This window comes from Petaurus breviceps, unplaced genomic scaffold, assembly GCF_028583685.1.
Source record: "Petaurus breviceps papuanus isolate PSGF00001 unplaced genomic scaffold, PetGlider_PUasm1.0 90574, whole genome shotgun sequence".
Lineage (NCBI taxonomy): Eukaryota > Metazoa > Chordata > Mammalia > Diprotodontia > Petauridae > Petaurus > Petaurus breviceps.
In genome coordinates this window covers 5,838,538-5,855,247 of record NW_027187277.1, presented here as the reverse complement: position 1 = coordinate 5,855,247, position 16,710 = coordinate 5,838,538, and positions in this window count along the sequence as shown.

The window sequence follows — 16,710 nt, the reverse complement described above, 5'->3', positions numbered from 1 at the left end:
TATAATTCCAGTGAAGTGCTAATTCTTAGAAGAATGATTTAAGTGTTGATTTTAGTATAATTTTTACTAACAGAAGTATACAATGACACTATGAAACATCAATTACTTCACGTTTGACTTTTGAAGCATGATCATAAAGAGGATCACTACTGCAAAAATATTTTGAGGGCTTCATCAATTTTCCAAAGGTCTCTCTTAATCCTTTGGTATCAAAATCATTCTCTTGAAGCATCTAGCAAAAATCAGGAAGGGACTTACAGTCAAAAAAGTTGACAGGATGGGAAAAAAGGGCTGAATAAACACTAGTGTTGAATAGGGAGAGATGTTTGAGTGGGAACTAATTTAATGTTATGGTAGACTCATTCATTAATATTTTTTACATTCTACAACTTACACTTTCTTATACAACCTCATAAAGAAGTAGCATGGCATCACAGAAAAAAAAAGTGTGACCTTAGAATCAGGAAGACATAAATTCAAATCCAACTTCTAATTGCCCAGGCAATTCCTTACTACTATAAGGTGCAGAGTTGTCACATCCCTGCCTAGATAAAGAAGTTTATTCAAAGTAAATTTCCCAGGGAAATCACAGATCTGGACAATCTTTTGATGTTTCTTCAACTCCATTTTGTGACTTAGGGTCACCTTGTGACACAGCTTTATTTGCTGTGGAAACTTACTAGCTGGCTTACTTAACCATACCCCCATGCCTTGTCCCTCCCCAGTTGCATATTGTGATAACTGACAATCTCCTGCCCTGGTTCTTGGTACAAGGTCATTATTACCTAAGATGCCCAAGGTCAGAACACTGGGTGGGATTTTGATTACCCTGAATTTAGAGATAAACCCTCCCTCCATACACATGCAGTTTTAGGAGAATCTGGATGGAATGTCCTTGAAGAGCAATATAAAAACTCCACACAAATCTCTAGTCAATTGAGCAATCACTGCCAATCCTTGGCAGAATGATTGTCTCCCACCCTCAGCTGACACTCAGGGATCAGCAATTCCTTCCCACTGGTGTGACCTAATTCCCTAAGTGGGGACCTCCTTCCTGGAGTGTTCTTTCCCTCTCTCCTTCCCTATTCTTTCCTACAGGCTTTTGTTGCGTATGTGCTGCTAGCCTTTGGACTTTGTTCACATCCATCATCACCCTCTGGTAGTGATGTGTCAACACACTGCTAAGAAGGCCTCCTGTGATGGTTCTTGGAGTTGTCCTTTCTTGTCAGAACCCAACTGAGCCTCTTTGATCTACAGTACGCCAAGCCTGGACCACTAGTACCTCATCAGGAGCTAGGGATATGATAGACGATGAATTGGAACCCTATTTTATGGGACCCATTGCAGTTACAAAGCTATATATTGATGAGAGCTTCATGATCCAGTGTTCAAAGCCAAAATGACATTTCCTGGAAGCTGCACCTTCATGGACAAAATGGATCAGGGAGCACTGCCATCATCTGCCTTCTCCAGAGAAAAGTCAGGGCCAGGTCACTGAATCCCATGGTTTAGCAGTAGAGGCGCCCTTTCCAACTGGGTCCATAAGTCACTGACCAGAGCTGGGAGTAGGACCCTTGGCAGCCACATCTTCACAGGCAGGCCTTCTCTGAAGAGAGCAAGGGCCAAGAGCCTGACCTCCATGCCTCACTGACAGACAATTCAACTCCTTTCATGTCCCATAGATCCATGAGTCACTGACCTGAACTAAGAATGGGACTCTAGTCCAATGCCCTGCACCCTGGTGAAAGAAAGCTCCTTCCCTGTTGTAGTCAAAGTGAGACTTGTACTCTCATTAATATACAACTAGAATAAATATCTGTTGAATGGATGGATGGATAAAGAAAAGATACAGGAAAAGGAATATCACTGTAAGATCCTAGATTACCTCACCTGAGATTTTTTCCTAATATACCTATATCACAGATCTGTTCTATAGTATCTGACTTCTACATCTTCTAAAATTGCTCTGTTTGAGCTCTAGAAGGTGAAGATAGAATGTTCTCCTTGGTTTCCTAAATCTGGATATGGACAGACCCTTTCTTAGTTGAATTCCACTTAGACAACATTGGGAATTTTTCAAAAGAAATTTCATTAAGCAACTAAGGGAAAAATAATACCAATGAACAAAGTATAATAATTGACAAGGCCTGGTGTTCTTATCCTAAACTAGTGAACCACTAATTGGCCTACTTTGAATGTGAGATCTTCCTCTGATTCCTGACCTAGCCTTGTCATTGTTTATCAAGATAAATCTTTCTTTTCCATATAAAACCTTCCTTGATACTTCTGGCTAGAAATGATGTCTTTTCTCACCTGATTTCATAGCATTGTGTATTCTTCATGCATTGGACATGCTCAAATTTTTGTTATAATGACCTCTGACGTGTCTGGCCTTGCCATACATGATCTTAAGCCCCTTGAGGACAGGGTCCAGATATTATTCCTGTGTCTGCTCAGAACTTACATTCTAATTAGATATAGAATAAATATAAAGGGAAAAATACAAATTAGTTAACTACAAGATAGTTTGAGAGGGAGAGCACCAAAAATTGAAGAGATTGGTAAACGTTACCTGAAGCTGGTGCTTGCGTTGAGTCTTAAAGGGAGAGAGGGGTGCTAAGAGGTGGAGATAAGAAGAGAGGCCTGTGTAGAGTCAATGAGACAGGAGATGTGATATCTCACGTAAGGATACTCCTTATCTTCCTCCTAAGCAGCAGCGTTTATATAATGCTTTAAGATCTGCAAACTGCTTTACAAATATTATCTCATTTGATCCTCACAACAACCCTGAGAGCTAGGTGCTATTATTATCCCCACTTTACAGGTGAGGAATGTAGACAGAGAGAGGTTAAGTGACTTACCCTGGGTCACACAGTGAGTCAGTGTCTGAGGCTAAATTTGAACATAGGTCTTTCAGATACAAGGTCCAGGTCATTATCCACGGTACCACCTAGCTGATATCAAGACATTATCAGTTCAGAAACATATAAACTACCTGCCATTGGCATTTTAGACAGAACTTAAGGGTTAGAAGGGGCCTCTGAAGTCTTTAGGCCATCTCCACATTCCCAAAAGTATCCCCTCTGCAATATTCCTGAGTAGCAGGAATCCAGCCTCCCTTCACCACCTCCTCAGGATGCCCAGACGAAGGCCAGTGTGGCTGGATTGCAGAGTTCAGGGAGAAGAGAAATGTCCACTGAGGCTGGGGCAAGGTTATGAAGAATTTTACAAGCTAAACAGAGAAGTTTATATTTGATTCTAGAAGCAACTAGAAGTCACTTTAGGCTATTGATTAGTGAGTGATATGCTCATATCTGTACTTAAGGAAAAATAGATTTCTCAGGCATGGGAAAGATGGACCAGAGTGGGGAGAAACAATGCAGGGATAGCAGTTACAAGAGGATGTTTTTTTGCTCAGATTTCTTTCTTTTATTATTTTTCTTTCTTTCTTTTTTCCCAATTTTATTTTATTTTTTTAAATTAATTTGTTTGTTTCCTTTCAGTTTACAGGATTCAATTGCACAATTCCTTGAGTTTCACATTTTGTCCCCCTCCCCTGGCGGCATATAGTCAAGTATAGGATCTGTAAATACTTTCACATTATACATTTGTCAGGTTATAAGGAAGGATTATATCAGCTGGAATGAAGAATGGTAAAGAGGACATAAAACCAAATAAGAGAAGGAAAAAGGTCAGGTATTTTGCTTCCACCTGGATATAAACTCAGTTCTTTCTAGTTCTTTCTCTGGATGCACATATTTCTCTCCATCATGAGTCTTTTGGGATTGACTTATATCACAGCATTGCTGAGAAGAGTCCAGTCTATCAAAGTTGGTCATCATGTTGTGTCTGTGATTGTGTCTGTAATTGTGTACAAATTTCTCCTGGTTCTATTCTTCTCACTCAGCATCAGTTTATATAAGCCTCTCCAGGTAAATATGAAGACCATCTGCTCCTCATTTCTTATAGCACAATAGTATTCCATAACATGCATATACCACAACATGTTCAGCCATTGACCAATTGATGGGCACCCCCTTAATTTCCAATTCTTTGCTACCACAAAAAAGCTGCTATAAACATTTTTGTACATATGGGTCTTTCTCCCATTTCTATGATCTCCTTGGTATATAACCCTAGGAGTGGTATTGCTGGATCAAAGGGTATGAAAGTATTTATAGCCCTTTGGGCATAATTCCAGATTACTCTCGAGAAAGGCTGGATCAGTTCACAACTCCACCAGCAATGCATTAGTAAAACCTTTCTTTTTCATATAAAACCTTCCTTGATGCCTCTAGCTAGAAATGATGTATTTTCTCATCTGATTTTATAGCATTTTATATTCTTCATGCATTTGATATACTCAAATTTTTGTTATGATGACCTTTGACATGTCTGACCTTTCCATACAAGATTATAAACCCCTTGAGGGCAGGGTCCTGATATTTTTGTTCCCTCATAAATTATTCTCAAATGATTTATAGTACTTTGTCCTTAGCACATTTTGCCTTGTATCATATTTATCCATATATCTCCATTATTAAATTGTAAGTTTCTTGAGGGCAAGAATAGTGTCATTTTTCTTATCTAATTCTCCACTGCTTAATACAGTGCCTCATCCTCAAAGAGGACCATGACATCAGGAAGATGATGCCATGACTTGTAAGGGAATCGGATTAAAGTGAGGGAGAGCTATGCAAGGTTATGAGCCTCACTTCCTCCTCTGGAGCCATCTGGGTCCAATGGTGAGATATAGATCAGGATGACTGGAGATGACCCCACAACACTGTGCCTCTCACTTAATAGGAATGAAGTGAATATTTGTTCAATTTATTTGAATCAAATCAAATTGTTGTAAATTCCATTTGGTTACAGCACCGAATTTGGTTCAAATATCATAAATCCTTGTAATTTATTGATCATGTGGCAAGATAAATTTCTTATTCAGGTTTCTTGATGCCATTGTGATAAAAGAAAGACTGTTAGAAAAGAAACTGACTCGGAATTCTTGCCACTATTATGAGAAGAGGACACTGCTTCCATCACACCAACTGGACATTCAAGATTGGAACATAGACTTCAAGCTCCACTTTTGATCAGCTAGCTTCCTGTCCTTCTGGATGAGAAAACCTTATCCTTCCTATTTTGATGCATATATTTTTTTATCTTCTCCTTCTACTTTCTATAAAATTCCATTGCACCTTCTTTATATATTCACATTCTATACAAGGTTGCTGAAATTGATTCTCTGGGTTCTCTGGCTTTTCATCCAGATGACCCTGCACTCTGAGCATAAATAAAATCTGCATCATTGATTCAGTAAATAGTAGCAGTACCTAATCAATGGGCCCTCTCAGATAAATTTTTATATCACAATCACGTCGTGGTTGTTTGCTCTCAACTTTGAAATAGTAGAGGTTATACTGTTACAAAATCACAAATTCTTGAAATTGTAAAAGACCTTATAAGTCATCCATTCCAACCCAAAACTGGCAAAGAATGCCTTCTACATCTCCAAAAAGTGGCCATGCAATTTCTTTGTAAAGTTCTTTAATGGGGCATTGTGGAGAATGTTAAGGAGGAAGAAGAATTGGACATAGTCAATCAATTCACTTTCTCTTTCAGGAATCCATTCAACTTTTATAAACTTGTCATTTTAATGAAGTTTTTCCTCAAATAGATCCTCTCTATATGGCAGAAACTGGGCAAAACTTACATACCCTTTGACCCAGCAATACCACTATTCTATTTCCAAAGATAATTAGGGAAAATGGAAAACAACCAAATGTTCTAATATGTTTATAGGAGCTCTCTTTGTGATGGCAAAGAGCTGGAAATTGCAGGGATGACCATCAATTGGGGAATGGCTGAGTTGTGGTATATGATTGTGATGGAACACTACTGTACTATAAGAAATAAGTTCAATGATTTTAGAGACACATGGACAGACGTGCAAGAAATAATGAAGAGTGAAATGAGCAGAACCAAGAGAACATTGTATACAGCAATATTGTTTTAGAAACAACTTTGAGCAAGTAAGTGATTTTGATTATCATAAATACCCAAATTAAATATAAAGGACATATGAAGAAAGATGTTACTTGCATCTAGAGAAAGAGCTGATAAATAGATTATGGAATTTAATAATTCTACATATTTATACCTATTTGTGTCAAATGGTAGCCATCTCTAAGGGGGGGAGAGGAAGGAAAAAAAGAGATTTACATTATAATTTTGTTCTATATTTGAAAGGAATAGCAAGTTGTGAAAAGAAGATTTGCAATTTCTTGTGCAGTCATCTTTGTTATTGTGCTATGTTATGGAAGTGCTCGTTTTATCCCATAAATTAAAAAAGAATTGGAAATCAAAATATTGCCCTTCAGTTGGGGAATGATGGCTAAACAAGCTGTCATATATAATTGCAATAAAATATTATTGTGCTATCACAAATGACAATCAGGGTAATTTCAGAAAAACCTATAAAGATTTGTATAAACTGATGCAAAATGAAGTGAACACAATCAGGAGAACATTTTGCATGGTAACAGCAATGCTATATGATGAAGAATTGTAAATAACTTAGCTGTTCTCAGCAATACAGTGATCCAAGGACAATCCCAAAGAAGCACACTGCCTCCAGAGAAAAAACTGATATTGTTTGAATACAGACTGAAGCATGTTATTTTTCACTTTCCTTCTTTCATTCTTTTTCTTTTATTCAAGTCATCTTATACAAAATGCGTAATACAGAAATGTTTTACATGATTGCACATGTATAGCTTATATCTGAACTGTATCAGGGAGGGGAGAGGAGAAAAAGGGAGGGAAAGAAGGATAGAATTTGGAACTCAAAACTTAAAATAAAATATATATATATACACGTGTGTGTGTGTTTGGATAAAACTACTGGAAACAAGTTAAACAAGTCTAATACCCCTTCCATACAACTTTCCTTCAAATATGTGAATATTAAAACAGCTATTATGTCACTCCTGAGTTTTTGTCTTCTCCAGCCCAAATAGACCTAGTTGGCATTATCTTGGGACCCTTCCACCTTCTGGCCATATTCCCCTAGCCATTTTCCAGCTTATCAATAGAATTTATAAACTATGGGACATAAAACTGAACAAAACATTTCAGATGTGGTCTTAAAGTACAGAAAGGCTACTATCTCCCTTATTCTAGAACACTATACCTCTCTTCATGCAACTCGAGATCTCATTAACATTTTTAGGTGACAGTACCATTGACTCATATTGAACACGAAGTCAAAGAAAACTCTTAGACCTTTTAAAATGAACTGCTGTGTATCCATGCCTCCCACATCTTGTTCTTGTGAAGCTGATTTTTTAAAATGAAGGGTAAGATTTACACATACCCTTATTAAAAGTCTTCTTGTTAAATTTAGCCCATTGTTCTAACCTGTAAAGGCAACAAAATTTATTAAGCATTATATGTTAGGTGCTGTGCTAAGTTCTGGTGATATAAACAAAGGTCAAAAAACAATTCCTACTTTCAAGAAGTTTACATGGAAATTTAGTGGGAAAAACAACATGCTATAAACTGTATGTAAAAATGATATATAGAATTTAATTAGTGATAATCTCAGAAAGAAAACACTAAAACTAAGTAGGACAGGGAAAGATTTCTTATAGAAGGTAAGATTTAGCTTAGACTTGAAAGGGAAACCAGGGAAATCAGAAAGCAGAAATCAGGAGGGAGAGAGTTCCAGGCATGGGAAGCAAACAGTGAAAATGCCTAGTATCAAAAGATAAAGTGTCCTGTTGAAGAAGAGCAAGGAGGCTGGCATCACTCAATCTCAGATTATGGGAGAAGAGTAAGGTAGACAAATACCACAAAGATAATAAGGTACCAGCTTATGAAGAACTTCAAAAGCCAAACAGAGGATTTTATATTTGATCCTCAAAGTACTAGGGAGTCACTGGTGTTCATTGAATAAGAGGGTGATATGGTTAGACTTGAACTTTAAGAAGATCAATTTGACAACTGAGCAGAGTATAGAGTGAAGTGGGGAAAGACTTGAGAGAGAGAGACCAAAAAGAAAGCTATTTCTATGAGGTGATGAGCCCCTGACTGGAACCATCGTGGTGGTTTCAATGTCAGAGGGGAAAAGAGGTCACATATAAGTGATATTGTGAAGGCAGAAACAGCAGGACTTGGCATCTGATTAGATGCAAGGAGAGGAGGGTGAGAGAGAATGAAGAGTTGAGGATATCACCCAGGTTGTGAGCCTGAGTGACTATCAAGATGTCTTTGAATCTTTTATCACCCACCTATTTCTCTTTTGCATTATCTGTAAATTGTTTAGCAAGTGAAACCTCTAAAAAAGATATTAAATCTCAAAAGCAATATCTGCCATTCTACAATATCCCATTCTATCGATAGATTCTGATGGCTTACAATGAGTAATTGTAAAAATTGTAAAAAAAAAAAACAGCAATTGTTTTGTGTTCAGGCCAAAAACTCTGAGGGTCTTTTCCCCTACCTTTCTGTAACGGTAAATTGAACCATGTTTTTGTCTCAACTCTTACTTAGTCCTAAGTCATTGAATGGGTGTGGCCACAGACAAACTGAGACATGAAAAAGACTTTAATTTGGGAAAGCCAAGGTTACCCAAAGCATTCTGGGCCCTGGACAGTCCATCTTGACCTTTGTCTTGTCCATGGACTTTGATGACTCTGGAGGAGAGAGTGAGACTGAGAATTTTGCCTCACTTAAATTCAACTCAAGGAAATCAAGACATTACCCTTGTGAAGTCATTGTTTCTCTCCCTAAGGACCAACAACTCTCATTCTGCTTCCAAACTGTGATTATAATTTGGTAGAATCACAGAATGTGAGATTAGTTTAGATATTAGCTTGCCAAAACCCTCATTTTACAGATAAGGAAACTAAACTATGAGGATTTCATTTATTTGTCCAAGGTCACTGGGATTAAGACACTAGGTTTCCAGGCTTCTATTTCACTGTTTTTCCCCACTCTACAGCAATGTATTTTTAAGGAAGAATAGAAACTAAAGAATAACTGGTAGCCTAGGGTAGTAGATGCTTGTAGCAAAATAGGTCCATTGGAGCGTCAACCAAAAACAGAGGTTTGGTCTGAATAGGAAAAAAACTGAATTAGATTGTATATATGCACTATTTATTCTCTTTAAGCCAGAGTAAACATGCACACATGGGAAGTCAAAATGATTCTGAACTCAAAGAAAGGATATTTTAAAGGGGACTTTTATACACTCAGAGTAAGACCCCTTCCTTCTTGACTCAAAATGCCGGTGTCAGCCAAAATTACAGTCTCCATATGTATCAACCATAACATGGAAAAAAACAGGAATGTCTTAATAGGATAAGGTCCATAAAGCAATAAGATAAGAGATGTGCCACAGTGTCAATTGAAATTATAGTTCCAGGAGGCTGTCAAGACGTCTGGGTTTCTTCTATCATAAACAAAACATAAACAACAAGGAAAGAGGAGTACCATTATTCAAGATAGTGTCTAAACCAGGGAGAGTCATAAAACAATAAGATAATGGAAATGTCCAGTGCACCTGGTCCTTGTCAGAATATTCCCAGTCAGATAAGTCCGGAAGGAGAGCTTTGGGTTTACTCAGAGAGCATGCAAAGCATGTCTGTTATACCAAGCAGGGTGCCTTTTCTGACTCATTAGAACAGTTTTTGGACCTCTTTGAGTGTTGGGGGTGGGGCTCAAATGATCCTCAGTAGTTACATGGGTTTTAATTTAGGTAAATGCATATGTGTATGTATATATATATGTATATGTATATATATATGTATATATATACACACACACATATATATATATATATTTCTCAAGAAAAATCAGCATCTACCAGAAGATAGATATTAGTACAATTCAATATCATGAACATATTTTTTGCAGTTTTCTATAGGTAATTCAAAACATTTAATTATAATTTAAATATGTATTTCAAAAGCTAAGAAAAGTCACACAATCCTGTCTATTGTGATTTTTTTTAACAAAAAAATCAGACTCCTTAAATATGTGGTTATTTTATGGCACTATGTGCCAAAACTACAAAGGTGTTCTTTTTTTATTTCAAAACTGCAATTACATGAAAGATAAGCCTTTAAAATGTGTTATAATTCCTTAAGGAGGATTAGAGGTGTAAGATATAAGAAAAAACTCACTGTGAATATTGAGTAACAATTTTAACACTTTTGAATGGTTCTAAAATGGAAAATATACCTGAAATGTTCGTGCAATTTTATGTGTTACAGCTTTCTATAGAGTAGATAAAAGACTACCTTGTGGTAAGAAAAAGAAAAAATGAAAGAAAAAAGGAAGGAAGAAAAAGAAAGGGAAGGAAGAAAAAGAAAGGGAAGGAAGGAAGGAAGAAAGGAAGGAAGGAAGGAAGGAAGGAAGGAAGGAAGGAAGGAAGGAAGGAAGGAAGGAAGGAAGGAAGGAAGGAAGGAAGGAAGGAGGAAGGAAGGAAGGAAGGAAGGAAGGAAGGAAGGAAGGAAGGAAGGAAGGAAGGAAGGAAGGAAGGGAGGGAGGGAGGGAGGAAGTGAGGAAGGGAGGATAGGTTTGCCTTACTTTAAAGAAACTGATATAGAAAAATGTGGATTACAAAACAGGTGATAACGCCTTTACAAAAAGAGTTGTAGGATTTCTATAAATTGTAAGCTCCTCTAATGAATTTTAGATGATTTGACTTGCAAAATTATGATATAAACATTTTTTTAGGAAAACACTTGAAGTTTTTGCCACAACACAGAAAACAGCATTTAATGCAAAAGTGAGAATAATAGAGGTATCAACACACTACTAATGTTGTTTATCAGCAAATTAGAGGTATCAACAAATAATGTTCAGTTTACTCCTTTTTGTCTATAGAACATCAGAGCCAGATCTGACACTGAAAAATTCAGTCAGCTGAGTTAGTGGTTGATTCATACCCCCCACACCCACCCCACTGGACTGATGACTCCACTTGCCTCCCACAGAGTTTCACCATGGAGAGGATTCTTGGCACATCTGCACGACCTAATTCGTTCTGTCAGCAATAGGCTAAAAGTAAGCCTCTCAAATCCATGCCCCTCCCCCCTTTTTTGCTCCATCCAATGCAGTCACAAAAGCAACAGGCACAAAGCTCCATAATTCAGAGAACACATGGATGAGAATAAAAGGAGCATCTTAGAAGATCAAGGATAAAACCTGACCTTGAGTCTCTCTCCATCAACCAGGAACCAAATATTAGGGAATTTGTTCATCATAGGACTGCGTATCATTGTTTTGTGAAAGACAACCATTTATCGCCTCCAGGAAAGTCTTTTGCCTTCCAAAGAGTTGTCTTTCTCTGACAATATTGACTGAGGGTGGGGCCTCACTTGGCAATGTGCAATTCCTCATTTTCTGTCTTACTCAAGGGCAATTAGGACACAATGAATCAGAGATCACAATTTAGTGATTCCAATAAAAGGAGACATTCATGCCCTTAGTGGTTAATTCCTGTTGTGTGAAAATACAATGTTTTCAAAAGTAGTAAAGCAAAAGATTTTTATTGTTGTTTCTGCCTGTCAAAATTCATCACTGCTAAAGTCTAAAGAAGTGCAGAGAATTTAGGTACTTTCAAATAAACTCACAAATTATAGCAACCCATACTGAAGTTTACAGGGAAAAGATCAATGAATGGAAAAATGGGAAAACATTTACTGAACAACCATACTTGCCTAACATTGTGCTAAAACTCTGTGGATACAAATAGAAAAGTGAGTCAGTCTCTCCTCTCAAGGAGCTCTGGTTCTAATTAGGAGAGACAGCACACAAAGGAGGGTCAGCTTCAGGGCTGAAAGATAGGCTGGCTACTACTTATGATCTAGTGGTCAAAACACCAGAATAATAATAAGTTTTAAAAATAATTATCTGGAAATAATGTTATTCATACCAGGAAAATACAAATAAGGGATAAAGAAAAAGCTTATTATTTCTAGAGTGAGAGAAAAAGAGAGACAGAGACAGAAAGACAGAGAGAGAGAGAGAGACAGAGAGAGAGACAGAGACAGAAAGAGAGACAGAGAGAGTTAGCAGAGTGAAGAGATTAAATTCTTGGATGATAGATTCAGAATAGGTTACAAATGTAGCTGGATAGGGTCAGGTACATTCATAATAGCTGAGAACCATGATATAGGCCTCACCTGCCACCAACTCCCACAAACATACTGGGGTGGACTAACTACCTGGTAAGGCATTGTAACATGTGGGAAAAGAACTGAACTTGATGTAAAAAAATAAACCTCTGACACTGTGTTGCCTTTAAATGTGCATTTAAATGCATTCAGTTTCCTCATCTGTAAAATGAGAGCAGGAGTGCTTTCTGTAAGGATCAATTGATGGAATACATGAAAAGAACCACAAAAATCCTAAAATATTATGTAAATGTTAACCATTCTTATTTGGTTAGAGCAATCATTGCTGGAAATAACTTCAAAGACTCTTTTGTACCATTTCGATAAGATTAATTTTACAAGAGATTCAGATTAAAGATATCTGCTGAATATGTATAATTTCCAAAAAAAATTGAAATGCTTTAAGAACTTAAATTAAAATGTAAAAATTATATTTCAATACTGTATCTCTAGTACCTGGCACATTTTTGTTGTTCAGGTGTTTTTCAGTTATTTTGTCTGACTCTTCAGGACCCCATTGGGGTTTTCTTGGCAGAGATACTGGAGTGGTTTGCCATTCCTTCTCCACATCATTATACGCATGAGGAAACTGAGGCTAACAGCCGTAAGTGACTTTCCTAGGGTTACATACCTAGTAAGTGTCTGGGGCTAGATTTGAACTCCAGAAGAAGATCCAGGCCCAGCACTCTACTGTACAACCTAGCTGCCCCTAGTGAACATTTAAGAATTACTTTTGGATTGATTCATAATATATGCTTTCATGTTTTCAAACTTTATCCATATAAGGAGAAATCAATTACAATCTTCCAAAAAGTCTCAATAGAACACAAAGCTATATATCTAAGTAATACCTTTAACTTTCAATTTCAACTATCTTCAAGTATTTTTAAGTGCCACTTTACATCATTGCTCTATCGGAATATAGCTAATGTTACTGGCTTCTTGAAAGGTTTTACACCCACAAGAAGATAGAATTACTGCCTGCTAAGCATTGTCAAAAAATAAAAAGCTTGTAAATTTAGACGACATGTTCTTCCATTTCACATGCACCCACTGCAGCCTAGAAATAGTACACTTGGAGTGCTCATAACATTTCCACCCACCTCAACTATCCTTCATTTAATGTCTATGCCTCTCAAATTCTTGGAATTAATATTAAAAACCAAGCAAGTTTGAGAATGAGAGATTTCTATTCAGCAAATGTCTCTCAAGTGTTTGCTCAGCATAAGACAGTGTGCTAGGCACTATTGACATGAAGCAAGATGCCGTACAGACTATGCTACTCGGGAGCTTATCAGAGAAACATGCTGTATTGGTAAGATTTCATAATAAATAGCAAGTGTTGAAATTAAATAAAGTAAGCAGTATTATTGAGGAAAGTTTAATTTCAAAATTGTTTGAAGTATAAAATTCAGCATTTTTACCTTCCAACATGGAAGGGGTGGTACTCCAGAATAATATTCAAGAAACAGCCTCAAAATGACACTTTCCATTCTTTTACATTCCAAAGAATCATTTTTTCTTTTTCTTTTTCCCATTTAATAGTATTTTATTTTTTTCCAGTTACATGTAAAGATAGTTTTTAGCATTCACTTTTGTAAGATTTTGAATTCCAAATTTCCCCCTCCCCAAGACAGCAAGCAATCTGATATAGCCTACACATGTATAATCATCTTAAACATTTTAGTCATGTTGTGAAAGAAGAATCAGAACAAAAGGGCAAAATCACAAGAAAGAAAAAAAAGAGAAAAAGTTTGCTTTGATCTGTATTCAGACTCCATAGTTCTTTCTCTGTCTGTGAATAGCATTTTCCATCATGAATCTTTTGTAATTGTCTTAGACCATTGGTTTTTTTTTTGTTTTATTTTTGATTTTTGGAGGACAATTGGGGTTAACTTGCCCAAGGTTGCATGGTTAGTTTTTGTATTAAGTGTCTGAGGCTGGACTTGAACTCAGGTCCTCCTGACTCCAGGGCCAGTGCTCTATTCACCGCGCCACCTAGCCACCCCTATTTTAGACTATCGTATTGTTGAGAAGAGCTAAGTCTGTCAAAGTTGGGCATCATACCATGTTGCTGTTATTTTTTACAATGTTCTCCTGGTTCTGCTCACTTTACTCAACATCAGTACATGTAAGTCTTTCTAGGTTTTTCTGAAATAGACCTGCTCATCATTTCTTATAGCACAATAGTAATCCATTACATTCACATACCACAACTTTTTCAGTCATTCCTCAATTGATGGGCATCCTCTCAATTTCCACTTCTTTGTCACCACAAAAAAAGAGCTGCTATAAATATTTTTGTACATGTGGGTCCTTTTCTGTTTTTTTTTAATGATCTTCTTTTGATACAGACCTAGAAGTGGTATTGCTGGATCAAAAGGTATGCATAGTTTTATAGCCAAAATTGTTCCAAATTGTTCTCCAGAATGTTTGGATCAGTTCACAGCTCCACCAACAATGCATTAGAGTTCCAATTTTCCCACATCTCCAACATTGCTCATGCTCCTTTTTTTGTCATATTAGCCAGTTGGATAGGTGTGAGGTGGTACCTAAGAGTTGTTTAAATTCGAGAATCCATTTAAATCATACAGGAATATATGTATATATATATATATATATCTGTATATATATATCTGTAAAGGGGAAGCTGGTAGATCTGATAGCTGAGCTGCCATTAGTGACACTTGAAAGATTGTGGAGAATGGAATAAAGAAAAGAAACAGCCATTTATTGAGTGTCTACTATGTGCCAGGCATTGTGCTAAGTATTTTACAAATGTCATCTCATTTTATTCTCACAACAATTCGAACAGTAAGTGCTATTATATACAGTCTCCACTTTTTCTTTTTGCTTTTTTTGGAGGGGGGAGGTAGGGCAATTGGGGTTAAATGATTTGCCCAAGGTCACAAGGCCAGTTTTTGTGTTGTGTGTGAGGCCAGATTTGAACTGAGGTCCTCCTGACTCCAGGGCCGGTGCTCTGTTCACTGTGCCACCTAGCTTCCCCAAGGTCTCCACTTTTAAAATGAAGAAACTGAGGCATACAAAGCTTAAGTACTTTGGCGAGGGTCTCACAGCTATTAAATATTGAAGGTTGTGTTTGAACTCAGCACTTCCTAGCTCTGGGCCCAGCACTTTCTCCACTGTGCCCTTGCTGCCTGAATGGGAAAGGTACCACACAGACAAAAGACAAACATGGTCTTGATTTTCCAAAAATGAAAGAGAATGGAATCTACAAAAAGTCTGATTTTGATTCTTCCCCTTATATTTGCTACCTGTGAGGCCTTAGTTAAACCATTTAATAAACTGCCTAAACTGCCTGGGGTTCAGTTTCTTTCTCTATAAAGGGAATGGTTTGGTATAGATGATCTCAGAGGTACCTTCCAGTTCTAGTTGTAAGATTCTGGGATTCTTTTTTTTGCTTTTTGGTGGGGGGAAGGTAGGGCAGTTGGGGTTAAGTGACTTGCCCAAGGTCACACAGCTAGTTTTTGTGTTAAGTGTCTGAGTTCAGATTTGAACTTGGGTCCTCCTGACTCCAGGGCTGGTGCTTGTATTCACTGTGCCACCTGGCCACCCCCAGATTCTAGGATTCTTGACAAAATTTTATAACATATTATTAAAGATATGGTTAGTGAATATTTAAAAGAAAAATGGTGAACAAAGAAAGGGAATCAAGAAAGCAATAAAAAGGAGGACCCATTTGAAATTAGATAACCTAGTGACCTACCTCATACACAAATTAATGCCACAAGGAAGAAATATCAGACCTATGGATAGGGGAAGAGTTCCATGACCAAAGAAGAAAAATATGGATAATTTTGATTATGTGACATTTTAAAAGGTTTTGCAAAACAACTCTAATATAGCTAAAATTAGAAGAGAAATAATTAATTGGGGGGGAATATTTGCAGCAAGTTTCTCTGATAAAGTTCTCATAAAAGGAACTGATTCACATTTAAGAGCTATTTCCCAAATGAGAAATAGTCCAAGAATATTAACAGGAAGTTTTCAAGGGGAAAAATTCAAGTTATCTATAGTCATATGGAAAAAATGCTCTAAAATACAAAGGATTAGAAAAATGCCAATTAAAGCAATCCTGGGATTCTATCTCATACCCATCACCTTGCAAAAGATGACATTTAAAAAAGAAAAGAAAACGAGGAGTGAGGTAGCTGTCCTAAAACAGGTTCATTGATACCCCCTTGGTGAAGTTGTGAATGAGTTCAACCATTCTGGTTTATACTTTGGAATTATGCACAAAAAGATGCTACATATGACATGCCATTTGGTCTAGTTATACTGCTACTAAGCCTATACCCCAGATATCAAAGAAAGAGAAAAAGGTCCTATATGCACAAAAAGAATTTATAGCAGCTCTTTTTTTTGTGGTAACAAAAAACCCCCAAAACAAACAAAAAAACAAGAAACTAAGGGGATGCCCCTCAACTGGTAACAGCTGAACAAATATTGAGATAGGAATGTAACACATATTGTGCTATATGAAATGAGGAAAAAGAATTTC